General features: G+C 43.4%; 1 protein-coding gene across 5 annotated transcripts in view; it reads right to left on the minus strand.

Moving 5' to 3' along the window:
* Window positions 1-24776, minus strand: part of zmiz1a (zinc finger, MIZ-type containing 1a) — a 104297-nt gene that overhangs the window by 40155 nt on the left and 39366 nt on the right. For 4 of the 5 annotated variants that reach the window (XM_035904695.2, XM_006783808.3, XM_006783807.3 and 1 more), the window contains exon 3: window positions 21023-21099. The exons of the other annotated variant lie outside the window; for it this stretch is intronic. The gene's annotated coding sequence lies outside the window, so the exon portion shown is untranslated. The remainder of the gene's footprint in view (window positions 1-21022; window positions 21100-24776) is intronic. 5 annotated transcript variants of the gene reach the window in all.

Consider the following 24776-nt stretch of genomic DNA (forward strand, 5'->3'; position numbering starts at 1 on the left):
GACGCGACAAATGGATGGGAAGAGAGGGGGAGACGGAAAACACTCACACAACATATTACGTGGAGGCAGGGTGAGGCAAACAGGGAGGGGGGGGGGGGGGGGGGGCTTGAAGAGCAGCAGAGAGAGAGAGGGAGATGGCGAGAGGTCATCCTTGGGTAATTTGTTTTGGTCCTCTCAGAGCGCAGACACACAGGGAGCAGGTAAACCAATTACAGTGTGACATGAATCACTAAGACCTACAGGCAGCCACACAGCTGGCCAGCCAGAGCAGCCAAACAGTCGACCGAGAGCGTGCTTGTCTCTTTCTCTAAGTGCTGGTCAATCACAAGCCGCAGCCCTCGTCCATCCCTTTGACCACGACTGCACATCTGGAGGGAACCGATGAGAGAAAAAGACAAACATAATTTCCCCCATCCGCTGAGAAATCCCGCGAAGCTCTATCGCCAATGGATCTGGATGCTTTTGTGAAGAAATATACTTTACCCCAGCCACATGACTGACACCACCCCCCCCCCCCCCCCCCCAAAAAAACGCAATGCATCACGGACAACAGCGGAGAGGCATTTACCAAAAGTGATGATGGCTTCATCTGTGATAAATAAATCTATCTGACAGTCCTTTGGTTTCTCAGTTCCGTCCCATTTTTGAACCGCAAACAATAACGATAATGATAGTGCTCCTTTGAAGAGGTTGTATGTCAAATCCTAATGGATGTTAAAGCCAATCCAAATACCCCAGGGGGAAGTATTTACACGACAAAGACTTAAGCTTTTACTTTAATTTCCTTAATCACCCGACGGCTGCCAAAATGATGTTGTGTCAGGCCTCAGTCATATCTACGCCAGTGGCTATAAAACAGAGGAGCAACTTGAATAAACAATCATCTAGGTCTCCTTCTCTAATCCTCGAGCTGATGCTAAACTGACAGTCGCATCAGGAAAAGCCACCCAGCATCAGAAAAGGGAAGAGAATGAAGTTGACAAGGAGAGGGATTGGACTGGATTAGATATCGCTTTGGCACTTGGTTTTATTTGATGTGGCCTTGGTGCATGTTGTAGATTCAGACGGGGTAAATATTTGATGAAGGGCGTTGGTGTTGGGCTTGCTGCTGCCAGGGGCTGTTCTCAGGGAGCAACTAATAAAGACGCCGGCGAGCAGGTTGTCAATCACCACTGGGGGCGCCGGCTGAGCTGAAGTGGCAGGAGACTGCAACCTCAACCCGACGGTTACCCGCTCCTCGAATATGAGCCACCTTTTTTCTCTCGACTGGACATCGGCATGCGCTCCCATGCGCAGACACACACTGTGGCACGCACCAGCGGGGCTGTGGCGAGCTTTCCTAAATTTTTAAATCTTACCATCTTGCTGCCCCCTTGAAATTAATAAGGGCCTCCGAGCTGCTCTCCCAGAGCCACTAACTGGCCATTTGCACTGTCTGGCTCTTCTCACAAACCCTCCCCTCCTTTCCTCGGTCTTCTCTCCATCACACCCGCTGCTCTCTTTCCTCCTCTCTGTGTCTTTAACCCCACAATTTCCTATTTTCCTTCCCTCCATCTCTATTGTCTTCCTTTGATCTCCACCCTCTTCATCTCTCCTCTCTTCCCACCAAACCTCCTCCCCTCTCCTGACTCCTTGTTTCCTCCTCCCCCCCTCCCTCCACCTCCTCCTCCTCTTTTTTCCTCTCTCTCTCTTTCTCCATTCCTCTGGCCCTAAAACCAGCCCCTCGGCCGCCCGCTTGCGCTCACTCAGATGGCTGTTACCATGACAACCCCGTTCTTTCAGCTCTCGCAAAATAATGAAGACAATGTGTTTTCCATTTAGATGAGTTTTCTGGTGCAGCGGGGAGATATGGAGTGTCCATCTTGCCTCCTCTTTCACTGCGGAGGAAATGTAATAAAAAAAGAGGGTTTCTAACCTCTCTCTCTCTCTCTCTCTCTCTCTCTCTCTCCACGACACTCCCTTGTTCTGCTGCTACAGGCTTGTGCACAGGCAGGTTAGGGTGCTGGGAGCCAGATGGGTGTTAAAGCGATAATAGCAGCAAATGGTTGGAACTGTGAAAAAGCGCATCATCTAATCCTCTACATGTTAAAAAAAGCTTTACAGGTTGTTATGGCATATTGCTGATTCTTTAAAAATAAAAAACTGCAATGAAGTCACAGGAGCTAACTTGTCAGTGACAGATTACAGAGTCCTGCTCCCTGTTGTCAAATCCAAGCTGTGACAATGACAAACTGTGAACATTTCAAGTTTTTTTTTTTTTTTTAAAGAGTGGGGGGCTTAGCGATGATATTTTTTTTAAAGCATAATGCTCCAGTGCGGGAATAAATGCCATAAAATTGATGGAAAGAGCTTTCTTTCTTTCCTTTTCTCACTGGTGCAGATTTATTAACTTCACAGAGCACACAAGGGGAGCTGCAATCCAACAACTTGTTAGCGCTGAAAAGTAACATTTACGCTCCTTTAAGAGGTAATTCAGTTGGAGCATGCTGGCATTTTCACCCAGGGGTGCAACGTAAACAAAGCAAATCCTGGTTTGTTGATTTTTTTCTTTTTTCCTTGCAGTGCATTCTTTCTATTGCCAACTGTTTTGCAATAAATAAATAAAAAACATTGCATGAGTCCTGAAACCTCTATAACGCAATGTTTTGTCTCTCTAGCTCCTTGTTGTTTGTGTTTATAAACACTGTTTGGCCTTTGCAACGCCTGAAATATAACGGTCATAAATTACAAATCTGAAGCAGCTCATACACATAGGTCGGGTTTCTGGTTCGCACGCTCCAGACATATGAAGCCTTCTGCTCGGGAAAGACATATATGCGAGAAAAGCGAAAAATGGGAGCAGTATATGTCTGTGTGTATGTCTGTGTGTTTACAGTGGAAATAGTGAGTCCGGGACATTTTCTTTGGGTCTCTTTTCCAGTGTTTATGGAGAGTGGTGAGCAACAACACTTCCTGAGAGGAAAGCCAGCTTTCCGAGTCCAAACCCCATTCCAAGCCGCGCAGACGGGGAACGCTCTGTCTCCAATTTATGTTTTCCACCCAGCGCCGTGTAAACACGAGCACAGAAGAACTGGTGTGCGTGTGCGTGTGCAGAAGGACGGGTAGGGGGGTGTTTCAGATAATCCACACTTGCAAAACAAAGGCAGGCGAGCAGACTAATCACAGACAAATGAGCCAAAACATCTCAGAACAAAGTGATAGCCCAGCAGCTCCCAGTGTTTACCAGCTCTAACAGGCCTCTCACATGAAGCTGTGACAAGAGCACGACACAACTCGGGTCAAGCTCCATCACAATCCAGCTCTCCCGACCTACTCATCTCTACCCGACCTGTCAACACAGTCGACAGAAGGATCCAAAAAAAGGGAAAAAAAGAAAACGAAAACTCTGCTTCTCACTTGCCGTCTCTCTGCCGGCCGCCCTCTGCTCGTTCTTAATTACATCCAGATCAGACTATTAATGAAGTCAGTCTGATTTTAACAGCGTCTACGGGGAGCGAAGGAGGGGTTTCCTCATCCAGGGAGCATATCAAATAAAATCGGGCTCTTGGCCTTGACAGGTTTTGTCGCCAATTAAAATGGCACGCCACACCGAAGTAGGGGTTAGGGCTAACTAATAATTATTTTCACTGTTGATTTTCAGTTTTTTTGTTTTTTGTTTGTTTGTTTTTAAATTAAAAGCCCCCTTTTAGCATGACTGGCACTCCCTCCATTTTCAAAGTTGTCTTCAGGCATTAAAAATCACAACGTCCATCTGGCTCCCAATACCTGGTTTTGGTGATGACATCTTCATAACGGCCTCTAAAGCATGAAAAGTCTCATCTAGAACCCGTGAATGTTAGAAATGTTTCTTTTTTTGTTGCTTGACAGATCACTTTAATGATTAATTGATTATCAAAACTGTTATTGCTTAATGTTCTGTCCTTTGAGGTGATTAATACACTAATCATTTCAGCGCTAACGCTGTTTTCGGCACTCTGCGGGGCCGGCTAGCTTCCTTTACGGAGATGCATCAGCCATCAGCTCATCCGTTTGAAGTGCAGAGAAGGTTGTGACAGCCTGCCATGTGTGTTGATGTATACATTTAAACAAACCGAAGCATCAGCTGCAGAAACTCCATCACATTGCCTTCTTTCTTCTCCTGCTGTGAAGTAAAACTAGCTGCGTTTGATCCTCAAAGAGTACCCTGCCAGCCACGCACATACAAATGCACGAACAAATATGAGGCAGAGAAATTATACAACTCCATATGTATACAATAATGGCAGTCTTTTGATGAGCAGGCTGTCAGTATGGGGGCTTTAAAGTGCTCCAGTGATGCAGTTGCTTCCCACATGCGTTTCTATTTGATGTACAGCATGTGGCGGGAAACAGCCTCCGTGCCACAGGCGCTCTGATCTTCTTAAGGCACTCCTGTCAGAACGCACGATGGCAACGACACGCGCCTTAACAGCCTCATCTACTGTGTATGTTTACACATGTGAGCCCGTGCACGTGTGTGTGTGTGCATGCATGCATGTGTGCCATCAGGTGTGTTCTGCGTGCGCTCAAATGTCTGCCTCTGTCTGTAATACCATTGTCCGCTGCCACCTGCAGCGCACACACACCAAATCCCGACAGATCAAAACACCGCACTCCATCAAATCCAGTGAAAAGCCTGTTTACTGATGATCTGGTGTGAAGACAACAGGCAGCTGGAGTGGGAGATAGGAAGGGAGGAAAAGAGAGGAGAAGAGAGGGAAGGCGAGGTGAGGGGTGAGAGCGGTTGAGGCGGTGAAGCTATCAGGGAGTGGCCCACTGCAGGGGCCTTTTATTATAAGCCATTGTAAAGGAACTAGGTGGGATAATTGGTCTCCTATGCCCAATGTGAAGCATGCATTTTTAATGAGCACACACTGTTGCTCATTTAATATATAAGCAAGAGACAGATGACACAGAAATGCATTGAAATGTTGATGTTTATATGGAGTGTTTGCTCAGGGGAGACAGAGATATTACACTTTTGCTCCATTCAGTTTGTCGTGCCAGAAAGAAAGAAATACAGATACAGACTCCGCGGCACGCTCTTTGTGTTAGATATATGTTGGCATGTGATTTGCTGTGTCTCCTGTAGCACCACAGCAGTAATTAAAATTTTTATTTCTTGTCCAAATCAATGTTCCTGAGAAAGATTCAATTAAAAATAGATCAATGAATATTATTTTTTGCTGTAAGCTTCAAGTTTTCTTTTTTCCGCACATGAAGGCAAACTCAAAGGTCTGCTGTTCTTATTCCTGTTATTATAAGACAGACAGGATTATGGATTTGGTGACTGAATCTCATCAGTAACTAGTTGATCATCCCATTCAAACTCGCTGCCTGTAAGCCAGCAAATTAGATGCCCACTCTGCTCACCCAGGCGCTGCTGGAAAGTACAGTCAGGGAATAAAACACACACCAACACCAGCCAAGACTTCTGACCTGTCAAAGCACCTCGTAATGTTCGCACTGACCTCAAAGCAACAAAACGAGCAGTGCTTCGCTTTACAGCTGTGTCAGGCGGGCATTAGAGGGCTGCGCCGACCAGGAAGTTAAGAGCTTGGTGGCAGAGAGCAGAAGCACCCGAGTTTAAGTGAATTAAGAAAACTAAGTCGTGTTTAACCCCGGCACGAGTCCATCTCTCCTTGTTGGAGGGCACGCTGCCTGGGCCGCCACCTCATAATAGCATTAAACACATCCCAAATTGATGTTTGGGAGGGAGCATGCTGCAATGACTGTGAAAGGGCAGCAACCAGTAGAGGACTCCACTTGGACGTGGAACAAAAAAATAGTTAGGCACAGTGCGGGGGACTAAAGAGGGGCGGCAAAGAGAGGATAGAAGACAGAGAAGAGAGGCGGCAGGTGGAGAGGGGTTTGAAAAATGAAAGCAACCCCAACCCCACACTTCTTCGGGGACCCCACAGACCTCCCCCAGTATCCTGCTCTGAAGCCCTCCGTGAGATCTCCGGTCTGGATCCATCCATCAACCCTGCTCATATTCTGGATGCATGAAGCAGCCAGCCAAAACAGAAAACCCCCTCTGTAGTAACCCATATACTGTTTATACAGCCCCACCTGCTCTCCCAATCATTGTCCATTCTCTCCCCTGGGTCCACTAACAATGAATGCACATTACATCCAGTCTCAGAAACCTTTTAGGACCGGGTGGAGTATCAGAGATAAGGATAATTTGATACTGTTTTATACAAGATATGGGAAATGACCATTTTTGTAACACCGAAAAGGCTTTTTCATTTGAATATAAGCCTGGTTAGTGAGCTACATTTATAAATTGCATGGGTGTGACCCACTGATACGCAAGTCTGCTTACTAATGCTAAGTAATGGACTAATAAAATTACAGAATTTCATTCACTTTCTTAGATTCAATTAAAATCACCATAGTAGCCTCAAAGCTCTTTAGACTGTAAGCTGGAGACCCTAAAACAATACAGAGAAACCCCAATAATTGGACGACCTTCTATGAGCAAGCACTCGGTGACAGTGGGAAAAAAAACTCCCTTTTAACAGGAAGAAACCTCCTGCTGAAACATGCTGAAGGAAGGGCAGGCATCTGCTACAACCTGTTGGGAATAAGGGGAGGAAGACAGGACAAAAGACACACTGGGCTGCACCATGCAAGCCAGACATATTATTCCTGCATCCAAAAGCTCCAACATCACAAACACAATGGAGATGTCTGGTTCAATGGGTGGAATTAGTGGAGGTGAAGCCTAGTAGACACCTGCCAGCTTTAGCTCCCTGTGTCAATACACCTCTATGCCAAAGCAGCCACACCCCTGACTTTAAAGCTTTAAAGCTACCCCGTCATACAGTTTTTAAAAAGGAGGAAACAGAGGTTCAAACTGTAAACATGCTTTTTAGTTCATTTGAACGTAACACTCTGTGACTGACTTGCTTTTAGAGTCAATCTCAAGTGGCCATTAAAGGAACTGCAGCCCTTAGCAATTTAGAGGTTGCAGCTTGGTTTTCTATTGGTCGTACCATTGTTAAATAGTGAGTGTGTGCACACACATGACCAGCCAGGTGTGTTTTCTCTAGCATGTGTTCTATATTGCCTACCTCTAGAAACCTAAATGGCCAACCACTTTGAATTGTCCTTTTCTGTGTTCTAGCTTTTTTTTTTTTGGCATTGCAGTGAAGTCCATAGTTGGAGTGGATAGGACCTATGTGCTCAACACATACAGTGTGTCAGTGCACATTTCTGTTTATACTGTATGCTGTCAGTGTGGTTAAACAAGGGATCTAGTCATCAGGTCATGGCCATTCTCTTTGATGCCAGTACAAAAGCTCCAAAGCGGATGTGAGCTAGCCTGCACCTCCACCACCAAACACCCCGCCCCCCCAACAGCCCAATGGCCAATCCTCTCCTCTGACTGAGCAACTACTACACACACACACACACACAGACACATACAAAGAGAGACGCAGAGAGCTGAGCATAAGCATCTGGATCACACAAATGAATTCTATTTTCTGACGGTAGACAGACGGACCCGCTGGACAACCGCCACTAATCTGCTACCTCCCCTCCTACTCTTCCTCCTCCTCCTCTCACCAGCACCAGCACCAGCACCTATAATCCCTGACAGGGAGACAGGGAGTGAGAAAGAAAGTGTTTAGGACAGTGAGTGAGAGAAACAGAGAATTAGAGGGAAGCACATTTGCACAATGAAAATAGGCTTGATCTTATCCCCGTGCCTGAACTGAAATGGACTGCCCGCTCGCTAAATAAACACTTGTTGGCCACTTTGCTAATGCTACTCAACACAATGGAAGACAGATGATGTTTCATTCACACTCTTGGCTGCTTTGTTTGATTTGCTGGCAGAGCACAGTTTATATAGTAGCAAAAATAATAAACTTTGGAGTCCAGTGAAAGCGGCGGCGGTGTAGGTCTCACTCAAGTCTTGTTAGGTGACTGAAGACTCAGCGGCAAACACGCTCAGGACGAGAAAACACACAGCGAGAGCCATATTTCTTCCAATTACGTGTAACTGACTTGTAATTTTGCCCAATCTCCTGTGGGTTTGTATGTGACCCCGCTGCAGTATTGAAAAATGAAGCAGACATAAAGATGAGGTGTATGAGTGTCTGTCTTGTGTGCTACAATATGTGCTTTGTATTCATTGCAGATAACAGGAGGCCATTGGAGGGGAGAAAACAGCAGCCATTGATTTTGTGTGCTGGGCAGGCATTTCTCCATTCCAGAGTCTGGTCGATACATTCACCAAGAGCAGGGAGCACAGGAGTGGTTATACACCACTCTGGACACTGCATTTGCACGCACGCACACACACACAAAGACACGTTTGTATTGGCAGTCACCAGCAAATGGACACAAGGCCCATCAGGCAATCAAAGCTTTCTTATTACCTGCCAGCGCATTCACAAACAGATACATGCACGAACAGAGGCAACAAATACTACCGCTTACAGAGCGAAAGGAACAAATGCATTCAACGAGGCGATTTCTTTACCACGAGCAGCCCATGAGAGGGTGGGGGTGTATCTCAGCATTAAATCCTTTATCATGTACCCGGCAAATCAAACATTGATTTCCTTGAGCCACTGTGCCGAGGGCAATAAGGATCTCCTTCATCAACAGAGGCAGCATGGGCCACACACACAACACAGCAAGCACACAAGCACACAAACAGCAGGCACTAAATGAATATTAGGTGGAGGAGTAATAGCTCCAATCGGAATAGGAAAAACATAGGCTATTCTGTGTGAACCGCCTGTTTTGGAGCCAGAGGGGAACGCCGGTCAGCTTTGATCAAAGACACGCAGCTTCAGCTGGACAAGTGGCCATTAAGGGGTCACAGTGACAAATATGACAGTTCAACTCATGCTAATGTCTAATAAAGCCCTTCAAAAAAAAAAAGCTTTTACTAGAATAGCTTCACTTGAGTTTTTTTTCTAGTGCATTTCTGCACAAGATCTGCCATTTGGATGTATCAAGGCTTTACAGTCTGAAATCAAATATTTACTCGTCTGCAGAGTACAAAGTTCACCAAACTCCTTTTACTTACTTACTTTTCATAAAGTGCTTGTTGCTTTTTGAATACCACCTGTTCATAAATACATGTTTGAGCTTTGACCATTAACACCTCTAAAATTGATGAGATAACCTTTGTTATTATTATTATGTGCGCAGCTTTTATTTAAGCAAAGCACAGCATTGTGGATGAAGAAGAATTTCACACCTCAGTGCTCAAAGTGAAAAGTAAAGAGACTGAACACCCTGACCCAAGAATATTAGAAAACATTGCTGTCAACATGTCAGCGCAGAAAGTTACCTTGACAGAAGAAATTGGTTTGACATTAAGTTAGATGTGGAAAAATGTCTTTCAGCAGCAAAGTGATCCATGGTGTTGAAGGCCAGGAGGAAGTGGAGGGAGGGAGGAAAGAGTAAAACCAGCAAACATCCATTACAGGTAGTACGATGCTATCTAGTGTAAAATGGGAACGCTGCATGAAGACGACTGAGAAAGTTTTCTTCGCAAGCGCTGAACTGTATAAGCTGCTGTCCCAAAATATGCCAATAAAATCTGGAGGGTATTGAGATTCCCTGATTGAAGTTTTTGTCTGTTTGATTGTTTCTTGATTTCGGGAACATTAAATGCCAACCTGCACTCAGTCATTCACTCCGAGATGCCAAAACACACCATGGGAATAAATCTCTGTCTGACACGCAAAATAATCTTTCACAAAAGGTTGAATCGTCTTTGCATATAAACTCACCGGCCACTTCATTAGGTATATCTGCTCAACTGCATACTAATTGGTCTGATAAGAAGGTAACGGTAACTCAAATGACCTTTAACAGCCAAGCTATGCAGAAGAGCATTTCAGGAGCAGAAGACCACTCCTGTCTGTTAAGAAAAGGAAACCGAGGCTACAATTCACACAATTTCTGCCTTGTATCAACAACAGAGTAATGATGTCAGGGTGTATTTTCTTGGTACACTTCAGGCCTCTTAGTACCAGCTGAGCATCATTTAAACACCATGTTGCTGACCCTTGATCACAGTGTACCATCTTCTGATGGCTACTTCCCTTAGGATAACGCACCATGTCACTAAGCTCAAGTCATCTTAAACTGTTTCTTGAACATGACAGTGAGTTCACTGTACTCAAATTGCTTCCAGAGTCACCAGATCTCAATGCAAAACAGACCTTGCTGGCATTTGTTTTACCCTGTCTTAGTTTTTTCTTTGCTGTGTTTCTTTCTTGCTTTATGCCTGAATTATACTTCAGTGGGAAATCTACACTGTAACTCATGATGTAACCGGAAACCCCTTTTAACTGTACGCCAAACTTCCATGAAAAATTTAACTACACGTCAGGCCAACGCAGTCCGCAACAACTGGATGGTACATAAGGTTGCGGTGAGGGGTTTCCGGTTATTTCATAAATTGATCTGTGAATTCCCTGCAGAAGCATAAATCAGGTTTTAGCCACGTGTAGGTAAATACAAAGAAACCAGGACTATGTGAAACCATGACTACATATCTTTTCCACCTTGTCCTGGGACAACAAACAGAATGACGATCCATGGAAAAATTAATTGGCATAAGTTCCTTTTTCGTGAGTCTCCCACAGTTTGAGAATTCCTTCTTTAAAGAAGGAGATGTACTGGCACTGCTGCCTATCAATAACGTGTTTGCACAACATCTAAAGACACGTTTTTTGATGTTAGAGCATCAAGCTGAAAAAGTCGCGATCTGACTCAAACTGCACCGTGCGCATGAGGTCACTTTCCAAAAAGCTTGCTCTCGTGAAATTAAACAGTTGTGACATTTTAAGCTGTTAGCTGAGAGCCAGTCAGAGACGGGGGATGACGAACAGGCACACACAGAGGAACGCAGAAACATATGCATGTAAAAGATACATGCACAGGGAAGCAAAATGGAAAAACAGGCTCAGGAAATTGGCCAGTTCCTGTATAGGAGAGGTACAGAGGGACAGAAAAAAAGGTGGGGGTCGAATGGAAAAAAAACCAAGTGGGAGTGAGAAAGACTGACAGAGAAAGACAGACTCTGTGCCTTATGTAACTTTAGTGTCACTGTCCTTTTGTTTTTCAGACACACCAACATGTCACTGTCAAGATTTTCCCTTTAACTATTACAGCCACTTAGAGAGTGTCTATGGGCTAAAATTTACCACAAGTGTTGTCGTTTGTGAGAATGCTAACACACATACAGTCGAATAATAATACTGTATGCCATATATATAGTATATAGTAAGAACGCAATAATTAATTTTTAATGGAAAACAAGAATAAAGTTACTAAAATGTTTACGGTAATGAATTAAAAATGCACAATTAAACAGATTACTTACAGCTAAAACAATTAATTGATTAACCAACCCCCAAACTAATAATAATACTAATAATAACAAACATTTTCATTTTTTTTACTCTGGATGTAAATACCAAAATCCCTCTAGGTTCGGGAAAACTTCAGTATCTTTTATGACAATCTGGAAGCAAAACAATCAGTTGTTATAATAAAAGTTATTTGTCAGGTTCAGTATAAGTTAATTTCTTAAATATAAGCATAAGGTTGGTGTATGGATCGTTTCACTAAGGATATCCAGTTTTCGCATGTTTAGATGCAAAGGTATTTCTGTACAAATGTGCAAACGCTTCATTTTCACTGTACCAACAATATAAAAAACATAAATAAACCCTTTTCTACCTATAATGTGTCTTTCGCATGTTATATATGTGTGTGTTTCCGGAAACGTAGCCTAGCCCTCTGTAACCCTCAGCAGAGTAAACTTTAACCTCTCAGACACACAGAGCAGAACAGATGACCCCCGCTGAAATCTGAGCTGCTGGGTTTCCTCTGTAAAGTGAAACTAGACAGACACCTGACCCCGACTGACATGTGACACACACACACACACACACTACACAATCAGAAACACCTGTTCAGACATGCACTAAAGCACACATGGGACACAAACATTACCACATCCACATTAAGGGAATTTTCACTGAAGCACAGAACCCACACTCAAGTGAGCCCTGTGTGCTGTTATCCTTGGACACACAAGCAGAGCTCGCCCTAAAACAACCGTGACAGTGTCTGCTGTATCTGCAGGACAGGCAAAGTGTGAATGTGTGTCTGGAGAGTTAAAGAACATGATAGGTTCACGCTCTTGCTTCTCCATCCATCAAGTCAGTTAAAGGACAGTCAGAATTAGAAAGAAAAGCTGCAGGAAATATCGGGAGTCACGGGAGCAAACTAACAGTGTCATGATTTGAGCTCTGAGTCCATTAAGTCGATTCCTTGCATGCTTTTGTAGTTATGTTCATCTCTTTGACCTCGGCATATGTCGCAAGAAGCGTCAGCATTAAAGGTCGAACGCCAAACGTTCTTTTTCCTGAACTCAATGATAATTTAAAAGTTAACTTCAGTGGCATCAGATAACATCAAACATGGATCCAGTGAAAAGTTTCTGTGTCAGTGACATTTTAACATATTGTCTCGTAGTTTTGTCTCGTAGTTTTTCTTCTTGTTATCGTCATAAAACAAATAAAAACAATGCAACAATATGTTGTAATGTCCCTTCACTTTTGGCAGCACTAATCCTCAAGCCCATTCCTTCAAAGGCTAAATTGTTATAGTTATAATGGAGGCATTTGAGTCATAAATGCACATTTACTGCACAAATGAGTAGTTAAAGCAGCAGACTGGTGTATAAGTATTGGAGTAAAAAGAAATTAATATTCTTTTTAATTTGTTAAAAAGTTCAATAAAAACTATATTTTTTAATCAGTATTTTTTACCAAGTACTTCATAGTTCAGGCTTTAAAGGGTTAACAAATTTTAGACACAGTCTTGTGTGGCACAGGAGAACAGGCTTATATCAGGCTTTGACTGCACACACATTACTTGGAGACTCACTTCATGGCTGTTTTTGTTATTAGCACGGATGGCTGAAGGACAGATAATCTAAAAAATGTCCCAAAAGCTTCGAAAAGCTGGTATTCTGTATTCGTCATGAATGGAGACCCTTTCTGCAGGATGAATGGCATGTCCATGTGCGTGCATGCATGTAAGAGAATCCTTTTCCTTTTAATAGTTCATTAAGAGGAGCCACTTCACCGCTGGCTGGATGAGGGAGCAGCAGCTCCTAGGCTTTCTGCAGATCCACTAATCCTTCACTTACCTGAACCACGTCAATACTGCTGCAGGCCCCCACCTTCTGCTCCATTCTGCGCTTTCTTTATCCACAATACCACCCCCCAGCCTTCCTCGTCCTTACCGTTCCCGCCTTGCAGCTCTCGTTTTTAGCCCTCAGACACACACGCACACACCTTCACCCCTTCTTCCATTCCCCAAAGGTGCTGCTTGATATCCATCCTATCTCTTTTCCTTCCTCTGGACAAAGCAGAGAAGGTACAGGGAATAATAAGGCAGAGCAGCAGGGGTGGGACGGCCCCAGTGAAGTTATTAAGCCTCAGACACAAACACACAATTCGCCACAGGGCTACAGAGGTGAGACTCCAGGGGGTCGGGGGGCCATTTCTGTTTGTGCATGTGTGTGTGTGTTGAGAAGGCACTATGTGTGTTCACGCTGGGAGCCATGAATGATGAGACCACACACCTTTACTGACACTAACAACTAAAGCTGGTACTGGCTAGCATCTTTAATCTGAAATCTCTTCGTCCTGAAATTCTGCAGGACCCTTCAAAGTGTATTCTTTGAAGGGAAAGGGTCTCTTTAAACAGCATCTGAGCCATCATGTAAAAGCTAAACTCTCCACTGAATAATAAACAAATTCAATTCATTTAAATGGGTTAATGGCACCTTGAGGCAAAGTGAGACGTGTTTCATTGAAGGTTTTAGAGACTGTCAGTCCCTGCAGCTGCTGAAGTAAAAAACAAACAAAAAAAACTCCCACATCTAAGCTGTACAAGGTTTGATGTGGAAGAAGGTCGTCCGTGTACATAACTATACTACTGTACTATGCAGGGTCAACCTGCCTGAGACTAGAGAGAGGAGAGGTCCAGTTTTAACTAGCTCTATCTTCACAGCTATAAGGATAGGACAGGATTTGGCTTGACCACTCCATAGCTGGGAGCTGATAGCGCAGTGCACGGCCAGCGATGGATCATTTTTCATCTCTAAATCTGCTTTGGCATGGTCAGGAGTGCCACTGTGTGTCTAAGTGTGTGTATGTGTGGCAGGGGTGTGCAGGGGGTGGGCACGGCAGACACAGAAAACTCAGAGGGACCGCGAGAGGGAGGGGCGGCCGACCGGGGAGCATTGTGGTTCATCTCTTGTGGTTTTTATTGGTGCTCTGACAACACAAGGCTGGGTCTTCCCTCGCTGCTCAGCTGAGCAATCAGGTCACCTCAACTTGACAGACGCAAACACGCGCGCACAAAGACGTCAACACACAGAGGCGTGCACGCGCATGCGTGCACACATCGCACATGCAGCCTGCAGCTGTTGCCAATGATGTCAGTCCTGATTTGGCCAAAGTAGCCTTTTGTTTCACAGCATGAACAGAGGAAGAGGCTTCATTTGGCAGTACAGTAAGATTGTTTGGATTAGGGCTTAGCTACTGGTTGCTGACAGAAAAGTCTCACAGCAAAATAAATACTTGTCCCCCGGTTAAACAGGGAATAAAAAGTTGAAAATAACTTTGAAAATCAGTTAATAACTCAAAGCATCTTTCTGACTTCTTGTAGCTTGTTGTATGTCAGTATTTGTAATGTAAAGCTGCTTCTTGGAGCTACAGGATAACAAGATTGCTATATTGATTAAAATAAAACTGAGCTATGAAACTATTGTGTACACACCAACAGTTGTGATGCAAGATCAAAAGTACATATACAGCCTCAAATACATACATTCATTCAAAAAAAAAAAAATTTAAATAAGTGGTGCTGAAGGTTCTAAAATATCTGTTAAGTTGAAGAGGCCAAGGCCTATTAACTTCTCATTAGTGATCAGGACTGACTGCAACTACAACTTTCTCTTTGCCTGCATAAAAAGGATTTGTTTGACAGCACTTAGTGGACTGAACGACATTAAGAACAATGAGAAAAGTCAAGGAAGTCAATGAAGTAGAATTGTAGATTTACACAAGTGAGTGAGGTCTCTTGGAGACATTTCTAAACACCGATCATTCCAAGATCATGACTTCAAACAGTTCTACAACAGCAGACTTCCTCTGGGAGGTCTGGAAGAAGACCTGAACTGTCACTGTCAGATGTGAGTAAGGTGAGGGTTAGGATGTTCAGGAACAACCCAGAAAACACCAAGGCTCAAGCCTGGCCTTAAACTGGAAACTGCTGTAACACCATTGTCACTGTCCACAATAAAGTGAGTTTTAGAAAGAATCCCCTGCCCAAAAAATCAACACCTTCAATCTTGGTTTAAATTTGCAGCTTCCCAGAAGAACAAGCCAAATACCTTCTGGGGAAAAGTTTTATAAGTCAAAGAATGAGCTATTTTACCACAATGACAAGAGGTATGTTTGGAAGAGTAATGGTGAGGGATCAAGCATCAAGTGGTTATAGCATTATGCTCTGGGACTGTTTTGGTGCCAGTGGTACTGGTACACTGCACAGTGGAAGGAATAATGAAGAAGAATTCTTCTACTTCACCTCAAATCAACAGCTAGAGGGCTGAAACTTGGAAACTGTTGGGACAATGATTCCAAACACACATCAGAACTGGTTTGGGAATGGGTAAAGCAGGCTAACATTAAGCTTCTGGAATGGCCTTCCCCCGACCTCAACCCTCCTGAAAATATGCAGACTATGCTTACAAGCCAGTTCTGTACCAGGAAACTAACCAATTTAAATGAACTCTGCCAATTCTGCCAAGAAGAGTGGTCAAATATCCAGCCAGAATTACTCCAGAAGCTTTATTATGCCTGCCAAAAATGCCTGATCGAGCTGAAACTTGCTAAGGGACATTTAACCAAATATTAGTGAGGGTTTATATATACTTTTGACCCCGTGCAGATTAGAGAAAATACAAAATGAGCTCAAACCAATACCACCTGATTCTTGTTTCTTTGTTTTATAATCACCCCACACTGGAAAAAGAAGAAATCATAAAAATCATGATGATTGCATGTAAACCTCTCCCCACAACTACAGTACAAGAATCTGAATGTTTTTTTCATTTATGTTTTGCAAATATTTCAAAATCTACAGCGGTGTGAAAAAAATGAGTACACGGAGCAACAATACAGCATATAATAGGAAATTGTCAACAAACAACTATAAAAAGTGACAAGCTCTTGATAATTGCCAGCCTCCTCAGCAGGTTATTGACACCTTGCGGTAATGAGTTGTTTCAAAACTTGCACAAGTACAAAACTGACAACGCAAAAGTTAGAGACCTCAGCTCTAGTCAAACACCCTCTACCCCCTTATCCAACACACACACACAAACACGCAAACACTCACCGCCTCCAACCTCCTGATGCCTGTTGGCAGAACTGTCTGAGGAGCTTAATTGGTACTTTCTTATTTTTTTCCTCCTCTTTCTCACTCTCTCTTTCTGTCCCTCTTACTCTGTCTTTCTCTCATTCAGCTGTGCGTGCGCGTGTGTGCATTTCTGTTCCGGTGCGAAAGCATGTGTGTCTGCGGGCTTTCATGGCAAGAGGATAAGAGCGTGGGTGCCACTAAATGAAACAGAGGCTGAAGCAACTGCACACTCTGTGGCAATGCGATAGGGCGAGCCAACTCGGTTAACCAAATCTTGGAATGAGCCGCCGAATTAGGCGCATACCACGAACACACAAGCTGCAGACAGACACGCACGCAGATGCACACAGGAGTTGTCCCGGTGCCCGGGCAGCTTTCCCGCTGCCAATAATGAGGAGGTTTTAAAGATGTGCATTTGTTTGTGCAGATCTAAAAACACACACTTTAACGTCTAACTCCACGGTTTGCGCGCACACCGATCGCGCACCAGTTTCACTCAACAGATCCCGCTTTCTGTTTACGTTTGTGTACAGTAGCTTTTATGACACACACCGAGTTACACATCACACCTGCTGACTTGAGATACAAACATAGCATGAGACACTCTTCTGCTAAGCTATTATGCTGTCAGTGACATTTTCGGGAATAATCCTGCTTCTCCTGACATTTCATCCGGCGGTTGCTCGAGCTACACGACGCCGTCCAAGCAGCCTGTTGATGCGAGATGTGTTTCGTGGAAGCCCGGCAGCCAGTGCTGCTTGTCGGGAGCGATGATTAGATTAGGTCTGCACTGATTACAGTCTTGTTGGTTACAGTATACAGTTGTATCACAGAGACCAAGAGGGCAGAAGCGGGAGTCACTGAGAGTGGGAATGTCAGTTTGTCAAGCTGTCAAGAGCGACGTTGCTATGTTGTATCCCTGTGTTTAGCTGAAGTAGCCGGGCAGGGAATGAATCAGCTAATATGAAAGAGCACCAGAGAGGATATTAATACGAATCTTTTAGCAGTTATCAGCACTCAGGAGAGCGATACAAAGCCGTACGTGAACGAGAGCCTTTGAATCAGATCACGGCGAACAGGAAACGCAGCTGCACATGTGAACGGCTCCCATTTCAAAAACAATGCTATCACAGGCAAACACTTTTAAAGGCAAGTGCCTTTCTTTGGCATTGTGCAAGGCAGTTGCAGCACAGTGGCACAGCAGCTCAACCGTAGCGTGTAGTATTGGCTGAGAATAAATAATCTGAAAAGCCTCAAATGCCCTTTGCCTTCCTAAGCTTTATGAAATATTAACCAAATTAATCTACAGTATTTTCTCCCTGAGAACACATACTGTGCTGCCACTGATTCCCTGTAAGCCAACAATCATTCCTGAGATTAATTTGAAGAAATGCAGGAACATATTTGATCTGTGAAAGCCAGCGACAAGGTGTAATTATTCCCTTCTATATATTATGGTTTCTATTAATTGCGCCTGTTCCGGCGAACGTTACTGTGCTTGTTTAACTGACAGCCACAGGGCCACAGGCATCTCTCAACACAGCTTTACTCCTAACAGCGAGCATGCTGGGTAAAACGCATTATTATAACAGTATGGGCTTGCCAGTATATCACCTGATCAGAGGTCAGACTGCTCTTGTACCCTGTGAAGATATTTTTAAAGACTGGTTTTGATACCCTGTTTACTAAAGTCATTTCTAGAGGCCTCAAGGCAGAACAAAAGGGCAGAGTTCACTGGGAGCCGAAAGAGCTTCGCTCCAAACATGTGACCAGAAAATGAGGGCCACAAAGTAAAATAAAAAATCATTTGAAGGGATTTTATAGATTGCAGATTTAATGTGTCCGTCTGATGGAAAAAGAGAGAGAGAGAGATCAGAATTAATCCTCTTAGCTGTTTGTTTGGTAATCTGATTTAGTCTGATTTTTAGGCTGCTATCTCTGCTTGTGGTTACTGATGCTGTCTCTGGATTGACCACAGCCATTTTCACCTTCAACACCCACCCAGGGATTTGGCTCGACATATAAACAAAATATCGGTATATGTAAATCCTGTACAATTCACCAAATCCAGCAATGTGTCTGCTTATGAACTTATTCCCCGCTCTGACATCGCTCAAGAGAGGCACACCACGGCTGTCCCTGCTCCAAATAAATGACCTACTTTGCACATTAACACACATTTACATGCAGGCAAGATCCAGAGCGGGCTTTGTAGTTTCTGTTTTCTAACTAAGACACTTTGCGCTTTAACTGCAACGTGTCTCCTGCTCAGTTCTTAGAAATCGCAGCTCTTTTCTTTCCTGCTCAGTGAATGTGAATGCAGACATGCGTCCCTTTAAAGTCTAACTGAAAAACAGGGGAGTAATATAGTCCAGGTTTGCGAGTAGAATTGTACTTTTGTCGTGCATGCATGTTAAAGGAAGGTGAGGCTGGCACAGAGGCCCACCTAAGGTGCTCCCAGCTCAGGCAGAGCTATTTCCAGACACCCCCTACCACCCAGCCCCTTCCAACTCCTCTGTGGGGGAAACCACACCACTGCGCAGACCCCAGTCACGGACACGACTTAAGAATGGATTCATTATTCACATACACACAGGCGCTGGCACATAAGGGTGCGATGTGGTGGTAGTTTGGGGGGGGGGCAGGGTAAACATACTTTTACTTAACTTTACTTAGAACTGCTAAAGAGGGCATTAAAGCAGCCAGCTCAGCTTTTCGGCAGTTAAACAATGTCATGTAAATGCCCAGTGGGGCAGATTTGCCACTGTGTAAACATGCACGCTCAAAACTAACGAGATGGCACGTGCGTACCAAAAGGAGCCGTGTCGCCATGGACATATGAAGCAAAGCTACACAATAGCAATGTAAGTCAACCCGGCTTTAGACGTGCACGTCATAGCAAGTTTTTAAGAATGCCTCACAGCACAAGACAACTCCACGCAACTTGACATGGATGAATATGTAAGTGCTCTCTCCCTCACTCTTATACTTCCTGTCTCAAACAAACGCGCGTGCACGTACGCACAAAGAGGCCAGATTGCACACAAGTTTGCTCACGGACCATGATAAGAAAATGTGGTAAATGCGTAATCTGATATGCATGACTTGAGGTTTCTCTCTGCCTTTCTTTTCCTCTTGGAAATCGCACGTTGCATCCATAATTTACACCAGCCTCCGTCTGTTTCTCTCTTTTCCACTCTGCTCTCCCCTTCTTTCTTTTTTCCCCTCCTCTCCCCGTCGCCCCTTCTCTCTCCTGGCAATCTGGCTTTTGCAGCTTTGCTTATTAGCATATTGCAGAATGTGCAGATGCCACCAAAAATTATTCACCTTCAAGCGCTTTGATGCCGTTTCACATGTATACAACTAAGGCTGTCGACATTTTGCACAACCCTCCCAAACAAAACCAGAAGGACTGGGCCTCTTTTTACCTAAAATGCGATGGAGGCCTTAACATGACATCCTTTAGTGCACTGTTTCCTCATATCCTCATCCAACCCAATTACTTCATGCATCATCGTGGTCACTGTCACATGACGACTGATGGGGTGTTTCATCTCGGCTAAGGTTTAAATGAACACTTAATATTCATGCAGTCCGAGGGTTATCTGAATACATAATGTACATGCTGTTCAAAGGAAAAATGAACAGAGTATTCAAGCATGTTTTCGCATCAAATGCAGCTTTGTCCTTACAGTAAAGATCGGATTGGAGGATGAGGAAATGGGGATGAGCAGTTTGCTCCTCTTGGAGATTGATACAGGCAAATCAATGGTCACACACAGAAGCTCCAGCACTGGTTCAACATGGATAACGATGCCTTGAAAACAAGCAAAAAAAAGGTAGAGCTCCACTATAGCACGCATGCAGGAATGTGCTCTTGTAAACATCCTTTAAATGGGCTTGATCTAAAATGACCACATCAGAGGAAAGACCCAGCAAGAAAGACTTGGCATCCCAACTTGTTTGGTCTCACTGACTGACTGACTGCCCCCGTTCCTCCTCCACCCCTCACCTGACAAGCACCAGCTGTCTACCATGCAAAGAGGAAATGCCATCACCCACTATCACGCAACTAATCCCCGTAAACATGTGCTTTCATTCAGAACAATGGTGGCCAGTCATGGTGGCAATTAATTCAGGATGTTCTGACGCGTATGTGGTCTAATATATGAAAGCGTTGGGATAACAGAATGCAGCATGTAACAATTTAGGTATCGCAGGACAATCAAACAACACACAGATGATTTACGTTAAAGCTTCGCGTGTTCTTTTGATGCCCCGAATCGCAACATATTCAGGTTTTTATATTGTTCTTGAATACACAAAGTCTTCTTTCTGCTTCAGTTACCAAATAACACGATCACGAGAGCATCCTTTTCTAGGACAAAACACCTGGTATGATACAACGCGGGGCAATATCCAAATGGCAGCCATATTGTCTTATTTGCAGTATCACCACACGAGCTGAAGCCTAACCAGTCAGATGAACACGCAGCTGATAAATCAAGATTCTTACCAGTTTGGTTAAGGATGTTCTTGTGTTTCCTGTTAGGCAAAATCCGTTTCTTAATCCTCATCAATCACAGAGCGAGTCTAAAATGAACAAAAAACAAAGTGCCATGCACATGAGGGAGTGTGACAAAACACAACGTGCTTTTTAGTGATAGGAAAACAAGGCTTAGGTGGCAACATTTATCGAGATGCAATAAAGCACCCCGTTGTGCATCTGACAAAATGGAAGCGCATAACAAGGACTGACAGAGCTGGAGAGAATATGCATCTCTAATCCCTGCCAAATATGAAGCATAAAATACTTAAATGACAAATACAAGCTGATTTCTTGTCTTCCTTGTGAGTGCTTTGTGCCCATCTTAGCTGAAAAAAACAGCTGTCTTTGAACTCTCCCGACTCTAATCATGGAGGAATATTTCTTCTCTGCTTCTGGCTCTTCTCTAACTAAGATGTGCAGATCTCCTAATGGGACAGTCGCTCGCTGACTATTAATGCACTAGCCTACTTTACAAGACTGCATCTTTGACTCGCTTATTTCTATGCTTGAAACTCACATATCATTTCATTAATATTCTGCAAGACGTCTCCCCCCCGAAAAAGCCCCGTCTGGCTTACATTTCTTCCACATGTGTACTTGTACAGTAGGCAGAAAGAAAAGACTTGAGCTATCTTCACAGGCTACAGATTGCCCCACATTTAATTACTGTTAACACCAGTGCTAGCAAGCTAAATACGCCTCCATGATTTATTCACTTTCCCCACATTTGAGTCAAATTAAATTAGTCATATGGGTTTAATTAACTAAATATGATCTGATATTGTAATTTCACACTTGGATATGGGATATAGAGAAGGGTACTTCAGTACAAAGAAACCACAGTAAACCAGTGTTCATTAGAGGCTCTTGTGTACAGTTGTGTTGGCATTACCAATAGTAGCATTAGCTGAATGATTGCTTCTAATCAAGGTTCGCACACTGGGAGGTTAACGTTATTCCTGAAGAACCAGGAACACTCTGTTTACACCATTATTCACTTTCCCATTAGCCATCCAACCGTAGCTAATATAAGCAACTCCCCCCATATTTTCTAGGACCTGCACTAATTATTGTTATTGAAGATTGCAGAAGTGCATTTAAGGAAAACAAACAGTTTAAAAGTAAAGGAGCTGGGCTTAGTTGGCCAGATATTAAGATACTTGGATCCCAAGATAGACAGAGCTGCTAGCACCAAATCCTTCTTTAAATGTACATCTGCATGTACAGTCTTGTGAAAAACTGAGTGCACCTACATGATTCACTAACTTGTAGAACAACATTTAGCAACAATAACGTGTTGCTTTTATGACATCATCTCTTTATGTACAGCTCTCTTAGGTCTGGGGTTTGACTCGACCATTGCAGAACCTTAATTCGTTTCTTTTTCAGCCATTCTGTTTACGTTTTCTGCTGTGCTCGGGATCATTGTAAAGCTGCCTGACCTATTTGGTTTCCGCCAAATTCTGCATTCTCTCCACTTTGATCTTATCTATCCAGAGGATTTTGTTCCAGAAGTCTCAGTGTTTGTCCGCATGCAACTTTAAAACGGTAAATGGGGGCTCTAGAGTCTAAGATATAGCTCTTGTTTTTCCTTTCTTGCAGTTTCTCTGAGCATTGGACGTGCTGACCTTTGGGGCCGTGTTAATTTAACTGACCAATAATTTCCGTCATTGTTTTCATCAACGACCTGTCTTTTCTGACAAACACAAGACGATAAATTTAAAAAAAGACTAATGCATGCAGACAAAAAGGATGATGTAATGTAAAGACATCTTGTTTTCATCAATGAATGCTCCATGTTTCTCATAGAAGCGTGACAAAATGTCAACAGTTGGGAGGAAGAGAAGAGAAAAGTAGACATATGGACCCATTTTACATTTGATGTCAAGGAAATTAAGACACTTTGTAAACTGTGTAGAGCAACTCTCACCGTTAAAAACACAACTAATCTTTACACTTTATAGTTTAGTCAACTGAATCATCTTTAGATTTAGTCTACTATAATCTTATGATATCTAGTCAGATAAAACTAGACTAAAAAAAACAATCATTTAGAAGCCTAAATGACAACTAAAACTAAAAACATCTGCTGGCAAAATTAAAAATGCTTTGGGTTGAATTTGCTGGGACGTGTGTGGCACAGGTTTCTGAATGCACCAGACCAGCAAACTGCCAAATCTTGTGCTTTAATAGAGGTGCTCACACTTGCTGATGATCTAATAATGAAGTGCATTTGATTAGCAGGACCTGGGTTCTACTTACCTGCTTCATTCCTATGGAAAGGGTACTTGCATTAGCCTAGCATTGAGAATAAAATAGATGTTATTGTTTTATTATGATGCTTATGCTAGCTGCCACGTAAAGCTGTTAAAAGCCCAGTAAAGCACTGGAGTCTGGTGAAAGCTGCAATGTTTAAAGATCAGATTAAGGTCAAGAATGAAATGGGAAATATATCTAAAAAACAGGTTTTTTGTTGTTTTACCTTCCCTGTTTGTTTGTTTTTTACTTAAACCCCATAGAAAAGGAAAAAAAATCAAGATGAGAATCGAACTGGACTGTGTATGCTGAGAGTCATCAAAGCTCCCATTAAGTGAGTAAGTGAGTAAATATGTTTTACTGTCATTTAAGTGAACTAACCTATTCAAAACTCCTTTTTAATAACCTGCAAAGTTCTTTACACTTTGATTATAACATGAACATGAATTCAAAGAGTGCATTACAAAGCGCGTTGTAATATTTAATATCCAAACATTTGTAAGTACTTCTGTTGGGGAAGGTCACCGTTGATTGAAATGCATTCACCACAGGGCCTACTGTGGGTTATTTTTTTCATTCAGCTGAACACAGTAATTTCTATGCCTGTCTGTCTTTAATTGACTGAGCAGCTCTAATGCTGGTGTTTTTTCTCATTCATACAAAGGCGCCATCATGGTGCTAAACGAGCTTCAGTGAATGATATTAAAAAAAGAAAGAAAAAAGCGCGCGGTAATTTACTGATCCTAGGTAATGAAACATGAGGCCAGTGTGGCATGTTTTCTCACTCTCACCAAGAGGAAATATGGCTGCTGAGAGCTACGCTGGCTTGCAAAACACTGTCACACCGCCTGACGCCACAGGCAGAATTATCAGAGAAAAAACAAATGGAGGCATTGATTCACTAGTTGTTTATTTACAGCCCTCTCTGGAGAAGAAATAAATTCCCCTGTTGAGGCTTTGTTTCCCCATCACACGACACAACGGGACGCATGAGAAGAGGGGTGAGCGGGCAACGCACACACGCGCGCGTGCGCTTGCGTTCTTACAAATGTAAGATCGCACAAACATACGCGCACAAACGTCTTACATCTGGATTAATCTCGAATGGGCGTCTTCACAGATGCCATTAAACGTAGCAGAAGGCGAGAATCATACAGGAAAGAGGCTGCCATCTGAATAATTTATTCAGAGTCTCATCTTGTCTCACACCAGGGGGATTTCTGCTTTCAATTTACACTGTTTTCCTCCCCATATTCAAATCGGGAGAGCAGATTTGTTGTGATTGGCACACGGAAGGTCAACGTTAGCAAGCTAGCGTCAACGCTGTCCTCAGTGGGTTGATATGCTGGTCTATTAGCACACTAGGATAGTGTGTGTGTGTGTCTGTGTGCGCGTGTGTGGCAGTCTTTGTTTACCTCAGTGTGTGCTGGCTGACGCTGGAGAATAGGCCTGTGGTGCACAGAGA

Source organism: Neolamprologus brichardi, chromosome 13 (genome assembly GCF_056152115.1).
Source record: "Neolamprologus brichardi isolate AB-2024 chromosome 13, ASM5615211v1, whole genome shotgun sequence".
NCBI classification, from domain to species: Eukaryota; Metazoa; Chordata; class Actinopteri; order Cichliformes; family Cichlidae; genus Neolamprologus; species Neolamprologus brichardi.